Below are 11,124 nucleotides of genomic sequence, written 5' to 3'. Positions count from 1 at the left end.
AATAACTGCCCCTTGGTGAAGAATGACTTTCAAAGAGTATTTACAGGACAGTCGGATGAAGGATGTTACATAATTCTGAGGACGGACTCGACGCCGGGAACCGAAGACGGTTTGAGTGATTTTATTTTTTAAAGAGGTCTGTCTTATGCAAATTTGATACGTCCCACGAGGAGCTGCTTCACTGCAGGGAGACGTTTTCCGTGAGTAACGCGTTGGGCGTGTCTCCTCAATGTTCTGCTTCAACGCTTTTAAAAATTATTGTCCATGACTGAGAACAGCTGATGATATTATGAACATGCCGTCTCTATGTTTGAAACTATTGAGCGTGTTTCCGGTGCTAAAAGTTAATTTTGCAGAAAGACACCAGGACAGTTTGACTTTTAATGCGTTCTGACATCTTCAAACCCTCAGGAGGAAGATTTAACAGGGAGGTTCACTGGAACTCAACTCCTACTTGTAGCCAAACACTCGGCCCATTCATCGCCTTCCTAGAACATGCATTCGTTTCTTGGCATCAATATGTCAGTATTTCTATGTTCTAACTGCTGTTGTCTCCTTCTCTAACTGTACAGGGACAAATTATCCTCCTACGACCCTGCAGGGATTCGTCACGAGGTATTGAAACACTCACAAGCCTGAAGCCAGACTAAAATTGAGAATGAATAAATTGTATTGTATCTGAGCTCGTCTGAAGTGATACAGTACGTTGAACTCACCTGATGATGTTTTGTGTGGCCTGACCTCAAATTCAAACTGTGTGAGCGTGAAACAGTGCAGACAAACATGCAGATACTGGACCATTCACAGAGAAGAATGAAACCGTTGCCTATTGATAGAAATCTGGCTCCACTCCACCGTCCTGCGCTTTCTTCCCTCTTTCTGAGCAGAAGTCACTGGAGACGGAGCCACTGCCGCGGCAGCTAAAAACGGGTCAAGTGTTGTTCCATGATGTCAAAATGAATGATTGCAGTTTCAAAGACAGGAGGGAGGAGGGATGTTTTTACTCACCTCCTCTGACTCACCTACTTCTCCCCCATCGCAATTGCAACATCACGGAATAACACTTGACTTTAATTGTGAAATTATAACGGGTGACAGCGCGTCTCTGTGCGTGGTTATCTGTGGCGTTTATCAGTGTCGATGGGGGCGATGATGGTGTCTATGCAAATGCACTGAAGAGGCCTAAAAGCAGCGGCTGAACGCGTTTGACGTCCTGAATGACTGGCATCGGCTCAGCTTCGTGCAGCAGCTCGCTTCAACCCAACCGTGCCTCATTACAGGTGAGCGCTTATCTGAGCGCGCAGATCCATTTAGCCCAACGAGTGACTGTGCAGCTCCGCCCCAGACGTCTCCTCCCGTGAATCTGGCTTCAGCAGCAGGAAGATGAACGACACAATTAACCCGTGCTTGATAGCAGCTCAGTGAGTAATGGCTGCTTCTCACTGCCTGTCTGAGCGCAGGCAAACACAGCGGTAAGCAGCGTGTGTGTGTGTGTGTGTGGTCTGAGGAATTAATACATACGACTGTGGAACCCGCTCTGTGGCTCGGACTCTGATGTGTACAGTAATAATAGCTCTGTAGGTTCTGGTGTCCAGATTTATGACATGTGCGAGTGTTCCCGTCTTTGTTTGCGTTTGTAGTTGTGTGAATCCCAGCGTGTGTTTGTAGGTGCTGCTCTGTCCCTGCCTTTGCTTCCTGTTGTATACTCTATTAAAGACCAGTCCTCTGGGAGTGGACAGATAGGACTGTCATGTGGTAATTACCTCAGCTCATTAAAAGTGACCCCGGGCTTTGTTCTGCCATCTGGAAACGGTGGCCTGCCTCCTGTTGGACATGTGTTTGTGAGTGACACCGCTTCCTCGCTCTCACAGTGTGGGAAACCAACACCTGTACAGTTTACAGAGGAGCTGGAAACTCCGTCATCTCCAGTGTCCGGTTTAAAGAAGAACCACCAGTCACCAGACTGAACAAGTCGAAAGGTGAGTTGGGCACTTCCTGTCACGTACATATAACTAAACACCACCTTTGCTGTGCTTTTAGATGTGACTTGTACTAATGTGTGAGATGGTCACTTAAAGGTCCAGACGCAGCCCTGCAACGTTTCAACCTGGCTCAGCAGAATGAAGGCTGAACGGCGTCCTAGTGCCTGAGAGGAAGCAGGAGAAGTCGCTCTCATCTAGTAAACTGTTGTGAGGAGTAGCACATCGCTAATGGACAAGTGCAGGGAGAGAATGAGTCATAGCACTGTGTTCACAAGAACCTCGTCTCCTCCCCTGTGATGTGTGTGTGTGTGTGTGTGTGTGTGTGTGTGTGTGTGTGTGTGTGTGTGTGTCCACGCAGCCAGGAGAGAGAGGAGCAAACAGAGCAGTAGGATTGTCAAGCAGCTGATTATGCAGGCTCACATTTTCTAAGTTAGACTGAACGCATTGCATTGGGAGGAGGTTCCAGTGGTTTTAAAATGAACGACAACGCCACAGCGTCTTCACCACCCACAGTGACTTCAATGACAAATATACAGTAAAGATTAATTAAAAACTGAGAAATTATAAACAAACAAAAGTAGAATTTATTGCATAGCTGCACTAGAAGTAATATACCAGAAGTTAGAACACAGAACATATTTGATTTATGATTCATGTGCTAAATTAAAGCGATTTTAAAATGTGGGTGTGAGCTCTGAAATGGCGTTTGGCATCATTTAACAGTGATTCAGACGCAGCACGTCTGGCTGCCAAATGAATGCACTGACAAAAAACCCAGCTGTGTGCGTGTGTGTTCCTGTGTGTATTCACATGTGCGTTAATGTGCATGTGTGTGCGTGCGTGTGTGTGAGACTGGCATACTAACAGGAGCAGGTCTGTGTCTGGAGGCGGGCTGTTACTAAGCAGGGTGGTTGCTAGGTGGCGGAGCGGGGAGGGAGCCGCGCTTGAAGTCGCTGATGGAATCTGAGGGTTTACCCCTGTGACGGCGCGTGTGTGAGAGTGTTGAGGGGAAACTCGTGTTTTAAACTCCTGTTTAAATCATGCGCCGGCGCTAAAAAGGGAATCCAAACATGTATGTGATGTGACGTGGAGAGCTCATCAGAACGTAATCAGTGCCTCGTCAAAACCGCTCGTGTTCAACAATAGACGTGTGAGTCATTTACTGTCTCTTTCTTTGCAGATTGATGGCAGAAAGCATCGACAGACACAGAAACCTCAGCTTCTCCCACGACGACTACTGTATAACACACAGCAGGGGAATCCTTGCATTGGGCGACTTCGCAGTACCTTTGTGTGCTCACATACACACGGGCCCATTTTGATGTTTGTCGAATGCTTTTTGTTTCAACTTACCATTAGGTCCACGGCTAAATTTAGAGCAGTCGGCGTTTCTCCTGTCAGATCTGGTCTGAACCAGTCAGGCACAGACTCGGTGGAGGGGCGGAGGTTTGATGGGGCGAAGCAGGTTTCCACCCGCGATGCTGATATGAAGGCTCCGAACGCCAGCTATAACGGACACATGCAGCAAAAGCATCGACGCAAATCAGACCGTCCCCGCTTTTACGCAGGATACTCAGAGTTAAGATTAGTCGGGGGGCGTGGGTGAATGTTGTTTTTTCTAATTTTACTGCAAACTGTTGAAGTAGTAGGTGTTTGGCTGTGCAAGCTGCACCGCCAACGCTGGAAAAGCTGCATCCTTCTTTGTTTACATGTTGTTTTCTGGGTTTAGAAATAGCGATGCAATGCAACGCCTCCCAGAAGCCAGGCTGAAATGGAACATTGGGTCCTTGGGTCACAGTCGTAGGTGGAAACACTGAATCATTAAGCAGTTCCTATGCATATTTGCTTTTTATATTTAAACTTGTTTATTGTAAAGATAAACCCCTTTTCTAGTCTTTATAATTCACACCAGTGCATTCAGAGCCCCATTTCTGGTGATATCACAACCAGCTCCCCCCATTGGCCGATGAGCAGCCACTGAGCCCACCAATCGCACCCACTAGTAACAGCTGGTTGCCCCGCCTCCTCCCTCCACTTTATGAATGAAGATTTTTCTGATGGAGGGGGAGGAGCAGGACAAAATGAATAGGGAAGAAGGACGGGAGGGATGGTGGAAGCGTAGGAGTAAGTAATGTAAGTAAGGGGGGGCAGGGGAAGTATAAGGAGGAGGAAGGATGAACGGGGAGGCGATGAGTCACATCTCTGACCTAGATCCCTGCGGTCTACTTTTTATTCTGGTCACACCCTCCTCTTAGTGTGTGTGTGGTAGCATGTACAGATGGCCAGTCCACCGAAAGCCAGTCAAACACACTTTAAACGGTGAAATGGCTGCAAGTATAAATATACTTTATACTCCTGCATTACTGGGTCCCACAGGCTGCTCAGTCAGGCTGAAAGCAGCCCATCGTTTGGTGGTGCCTGTTTGACAGGTGGTCTGTGTCAGTGGATGTAAAATCAAACACTGGTGCATTAAGGAGACCTAATTGGATCAGAGGAGATTAAGTACCCATCAAAAAAATGTTCACTTTGCTGTTTCACTCCACTGTAGCGTGAGTAAAGTATGCTGTGTTATTATCATCAACTCAGTGGATGTGGGCTGCTGAGATAAGCCTCTCATTGGCTGACGAGTCAAAGCTGCTTCCTTCCTGCTGTCTCCTTGGTCTTTTACTATATTTACTGGGAAACGGGGGTCGTTAAGACCACACTGTGATTAGTTACTAAAGGGTCCTTTGTTGACAATAAACTATACTATACCATGACTTTTATGGCCACATACTATTCCAGACCCTTTTTTGACGACATTTGATGCTATCACCCCATCTTTTATAAAATGACTATGACTATTTTTAAAGGCATCACGACCTTTTTTGACGACATACTACACTATGACTTTTTGGTGACAACATGTTTTACGGTGACTTTCATGGCCACGTTCCTACAGTATATGGCCATAAAAATCCAATGTGACCTACAGTATATGTGTTTTTTTTTTTACAACAAACAAACTATGACTTTTTTTGGCGACATACCACTAAACTATGACTCTTTTCCATCACATGCTATAATATGACTGTTGTTTTTACAATGACTATTTTTATAATAAACTATTTTTATGACCATTTTTTGACGACATACTATACTATGACTATTGTTAACAAAATACTACACTATGACCTTTTTCATGACACACTAAAAATATTATACTATGACCCTTTTTTATGACAACATACAATCCTATGACTAAATATTTGATGACATACTATGACATACTTATGGTCACATACAGTACTTTGACAACCCCCCCCCCCCCCCCCCGCAGTTGATGACAACCGTATGACTGACATACTATACAATGACCCGTTTTGGACAACAACATTTATAATATGTAACATACTATGCTATGACTACATTTGACAACCTACCATACTATGACTGTCGTCGACAAAATACTACACAAAAATGACATTTTTAACGCTAAACTGTGACTTTTTGGACGACATTTGATGCTATCACCCCATCTTTTATAAAATGACTATGACTATTTCTAAAGGCATAATGACCTTTTTTGACAACATACTATGTTATGACTTTTATGGCCACATATGAACCTTTTTTGATACATACTTTACTATGACTATTTTATAACATAGTATGCTATCACTATTTTTAATAACAGACTATGCTATGACCATTTCAGATGACATACTATACATTTTTTTTATCAATCCCAGAGGGAAATTGTTTTGCCAAATTTGTATTGCTCTCAACACAGGAAGAAACTAAAGGTAAGCCCAACAGATGAAATACATATACAGTATATAAATAAACACATACACATGCCAAGACATACACCCATATACATATTTATACATACATACATGTGGATTTACTTTCTCAAACACCTACTTACTGTACAGTACATATGGTGTTATTTTTTCATCACATACATTGACACTTTTTTGACCACATCACACAATACTAAGGTATGTTTTTGACCATAACAGTTTTTACATGTTACTTCACCAGGCCTCTTTTGTTTTGTTCAGGATCTTTCAATGTCCTTATGCCTCTGTCTAGTTGGTGAACGACGTGTGCTGTCATGGTGTTGACGCTGAGATGGGCATGTTAAATAGTGATGTGCCAGAGGCCGATTCTGATCCCCGATGAGAGAAACAGCAGCAATAGGGAATCGACTGCAATTGGAAAAGTCGTCTTCACATCCACCAATCAACATCCACCAATCAACATCCACCTGTCATTAGAGATTTTGTTAAAAGCCTGAAAAATAATCTGGTGACTCTCAAAGAACTGAGCAGACCACTGTGCAGTTTGATTTCATGCAACATCCTCCTTCCTGAAGTTCCTTACTTGTCTATGCTGTGTTAACAAAGAAGTGTGCAATAAACCAGCTGCGCTGCACCTAAACTACTGTGTTTTTTCGTCATTTACAGTAGAAGTATAAAAGTGTAGAAAAAAGGTTTATAGTATGCAGTCAAAAAAGGGTTATAGTATGTGATGAAGAAAGTATCATAGTATAGTATGCTGTCAAAAAAAGTTCATACTAAAGTATGTCGTCAAAAAGGGTCACAGTATACCGTGTGATGGAAAAAAGGTAAAAAAAATAGTCATAGTATACTCTGTGATGAAGAAAAAATTATAGTATAGGATGTTGTCAAAAAATGTTCATAGTATAGTATGTCGTCTAAAAGCTTTATAGCATAATATGTGATAAAGTAAAAGTCATAGTATAGTATGGCGTCAAATACAAATACAATATAGGTTGTTGAAATACTCATGGTATACTTTGTGATGAAGTAAGTGGAATAGTATAGTATATTTTAAAAAACAGTGATAGTAAGGTATGTCATCAAGAAATAGTCACAGTATACCATGTGATGAAAAAAGGTAAAGAAAATGTCACGTCAATGATGAAACTATGACTATGACAAATCATAGTCATAGTTTCATCACATTGTGATGAAGAAGGTATGATAGTATAGTATGTCAAAAAATGTATGTAATGAAGAAAATACTGTATCTGTATAGCAAAAAAATAAAAATAATATACTTTGTGATAAAGAACATATAGTATAGTATGTTGTCAAAAAGAATCATAGTATAGTATGTCGTGAATGTTCCTAGTATAGAATGGAATAAAGAAAGTGTCATAGTATACAGTAGTATGTTATCAAATACAGTCATTGTATATGGTCAAAAAATATTCATGGTATACTTTGTAAAGAAGAAAGTATCACAGTATAGTATGACATCAAAAAGAGCCATAGTACAGTATAGTATGTGAGAAAGAAAGCATCATCATGTAGTCAAGAAAGGTTGATAATATAGTATGTAGTCAAAAAAGGGTCATTGTATAGTATGTGACGAAGACAATATCAGTGTAGTATGTGATCTAAAAGGTTCATAGTATAACGTGATAAAGTATAGTGATTGTATAGTAGGTCGTTAAAAAATATTCATGGTATACTTTTGCAATTAAGAAAGTGTCATAGTACAGTATATTATGGCAACAAAAGGGTTCATAGTATAGTATGAGATAAAGGAAGTATCATTTATGGTTATGCAATAATATAAGGAAGACCCAACTTCATTTTAAACATGCAACATATTCAGAAAATGAGCCACAAAATTAAACAATCCTAACATTAGATTCTAGTCTAATCTAGCTGCAATGCTTTTAGTCACTGATGCAGAACTGATCACATATGAGTCTGGAAAGGGATTCAGAATGTTTGAGTCTCCTGCACACTGAGGAAAGCTGCACGGTGTTAGAGAGGTGACAAGCAACTATACAGAGACGAAGGAAGATTCTCCAAAACAGCTTTTACACTGTGGGCCCATTGCCAGAAACCTGGAAAATGCTCCCAGACAAGCACAGATGCAGACATCAGTAGTTTGGGAACGGCTCCAAGAGTTGCATGAACACATGTTTTGGCATCTGCAATTCTCTAACGAGCTCATACAACTCAAGTCACTATTGTTACCAGGGCTGGACTGGGTGAATTCCATTCACAGTGGGTGGCTCAGCAGTATAATCACCATGTTATGCTGCGTTTAGCATGTGACAAAAGTGTCAAATAACACATTGTTGTCCATAGACTGAGAGGATGTGATTTCATGTGACGATCAGAGCTTAAATAATGCTGGAATTCAAATAATAAAAAGTCGCTCTTGTCCAAACGTGTCCACATTGTTTTTTAATGCAGTTTTGGAAACGGGTCAGAAAGACGTCCTTCATACCATCAACAATAGCGCTCAGTGCTTCGAATGTTACAATATAGAAGAAGTGGGAGACAATGCAGCACTGACTTAATATAATAGTCTGGGTCCATAACAGACAAAACAAAAGCACATGAACTGAATCAACGTCACATGGTCCTGACATTATCTGTTCTACCTGCTGTTGCTTCTCCATGGAACACTAAAGATATGCTTTTCAGACTAAACAGCCACTGATATAAGGAGATGCTACTTGCTTCCCGTTGCCAGGTTTGTCAACAGCCTGCTGCCTCTCACCGCTAATGCACCCTGTCTTCCTGAAACCTGAGCTCTGATTACAGGCGAACAGGAAGCATTAGCGGTGTGTAAAGTCTGGGCGCAGCGAGAACGTTTGTGTGACAGATAGAGAGGAGGGATATTAGTGTTCCTGCAGCATCTATCTCACGGTTAAATGGTTCCGCCCTTCCTGAAACATTTAGATGTGTGGCGTTCAATAATACTGAGAAAGGAAGTCTCTGGAATAAAGAGAGTATCAAATATTCTGAGTGCATATAAAGTGAATGAAAGTATGATCTATTATACATTATAATACACTTTTCTACTATAAAGTATCATAGGAAATAGCTCGACTAAGCTCAAAGGACGAAAACACATTCAGTAAAATTGAATCTTAAAGGAAGTGACCTATTATTATTACAAAACAAAATGTAAATCAAATTGTAATTAAATGAAATACTGTAACAACTCATTCAGTCAAAAAAAGGAGAGATCAAGGGACGACTGTCACGTCTAATGCACATAGACAGGATCAGATACAAACACCATGATCTTAATATTTTCTAAGACAAGGTCTGCTGCAGCGGCTCAGATCTTCACACATTGGTAGCATTTCCGATTCATCCATTTACGGCCTGAACCTGTGTGGGTGTTCAGCCGATAGGATGCTAACTCGCCAGCACTTCTACTTGCTTCCAACTGGGAAAGCACATACGCACACGGATAATATGCACTAAGACAATACACACACACACACACACACACACGCACACACACGCGCACACACACACACACACACACACACACACACACACACACACACACACACACACACACACACACACACACACACACACACACACACACAGTGAGAGACGCTGTGTTTAAACAGTGTTACTGTAGGTGGGACTGTTATGTAACAGGACTGCAGTCATTAAATTAAACAGCCAGGTGGCAAGAAAAGGAGCCAGGCAGCCATCAAGGCAGACAGGAAAATAGTCTCCAGGAAGACTGACAGATGGAGGAGCAGAGAATTAAGGAGGCAGGAGGGGGAAAAAACAGACCGGAAGGTGAAATGGAAGCCTGGGTGAGGAGATGCAGCAAATGCGCAGAGTGGAAGATAACTAATCCTTTCATCCTGAGGGGAAACCATCAGTCTGAGCAGCACGGAGAACTCGTATCCCCTGTACAACAGCTGGTGCAGAACCCGCTGAATCCCCAGCTACATGTCAGAGCTGAGCTGCTTGGACACCTCTGGCTCCACGGCCACATACGGCAGCAGGACACGATGTCTGGGGAAAAATAAACTGCCCCCAATCTTCACTGCAATGAAGAATTGCATCATTCGGTGCAACAATGTGGCTCATTTATTATTATGACAACATTTTATTGTATTGTCTACTGCACTGAATAAATGAATAAGTAATGTCAAGCACTGGCTTTGTGAAACATCTGACATCATGAATAAATCACTGGTGATTTTAAATGTATTAAATTTGTTGACGATACTAAAAATACAGACCATGAGCAGGTTTGTTTTGGATCTGACTCTGACTGAGCTTGGCTGCAATTGTCAAGAATGTAAATTAGACATTTTCCTTTCATCTTTTCTTGTATATGATATGTCTTCTTTTCGCATATCTTCTGAAGGAAAATCTCCTCTGAGTCATTTCTGAATCCCACCCCATCCTCTCTCTCTCACACACACACACACACACACACACACACACACACACACACACACACACACACACACACACACACACACACACACACACACACACACACACACACACACACACAGAGGGAATCCCCATTGGTAAAAATGGGTGTGAGGTGGCCAGTTACCATGGCAGCAGCTATATGTCTATTCATTCATAGATTTTGCACTTTACCATTCACGCATGGGGAGAATTTTAAACAGCATCCATGTGCTTCAAGCACATCTGGCTAGAAATAATGCCAAGATGTAAAATTATCAGCAAATCCACAATAAAAAAAGAGGCTATATAAATAATAATCAGACTAAACAGACAGGGTTTTATAATCATGTTTTGCAGAAATTAAGTATTTTTATACAGATTATTTAATACTAATTACATGATTATATTTAGAGCTGTTGGTGTAAAAGAGAACAAATAATATTAGGGGATCACCTTCGCGTGACAGTCACACAACAGCATCCAAAAAAGAAGACAAACTAAATATGATACGATCGTCTCTGACTCATATTTCTGTCCCATCCCACTCACCAGGGCATCATTCTCCCCCACCCTGCACACACACACACACACACACACACACACACACACATACACACACACACACCCATAGAGGGAATCCCTATTGGTAAAGACTGTGTCAGGTGACCGGTTTCCATGGCAGCAGCTACCCACATACATTACATTCATAGATTTTTCCCCCCTTCTGCGGCTCTTCGCTTGAATGAATGAGCATGAACAGGTGAATGAAGGAGATGAATGAATAGAATAGAACCCGGCTTGATTCAGTGGATGTTGTGGGAACAGATGCCTGACACACCTGACGTGTGTGTGTGTGGGGGGGGTTATAACTAGCTGTGCTGATGGGTTCATTCTTATATTTTTATAATGATGCGTGTCTGTGCTGT

General features: G+C 41.8%; 1 long non-coding RNA gene across 1 annotated transcript; it reads left to right on the top strand.

Moving 5' to 3' along the window:
- Positions 1-75: 75 nt before the first annotated feature.
- Positions 76-8,287, top strand: LOC129604900 (uncharacterized). The gene is made up of 3 exons (XR_008696213.1): positions 76-200; positions 573-615; positions 1,281-8,287. It is a non-coding gene; the product is annotated as an uncharacterized LOC129604900 (long non-coding RNA).
- The last annotated feature ends 2,837 nt before the right edge of the window (positions 8,288-11,124 follow it).

Source organism: Betta splendens, chromosome 12, assembly GCF_900634795.4.
Source record: "Betta splendens chromosome 12, fBetSpl5.4, whole genome shotgun sequence".
NCBI lineage: Eukaryota > Metazoa > Chordata > Actinopteri > Anabantiformes > Osphronemidae > Betta > Betta splendens.
The sequence above is the reverse complement of the archived record's forward strand: the minus strand, read 5'-3'. Positions and strand labels throughout refer to the sequence as shown.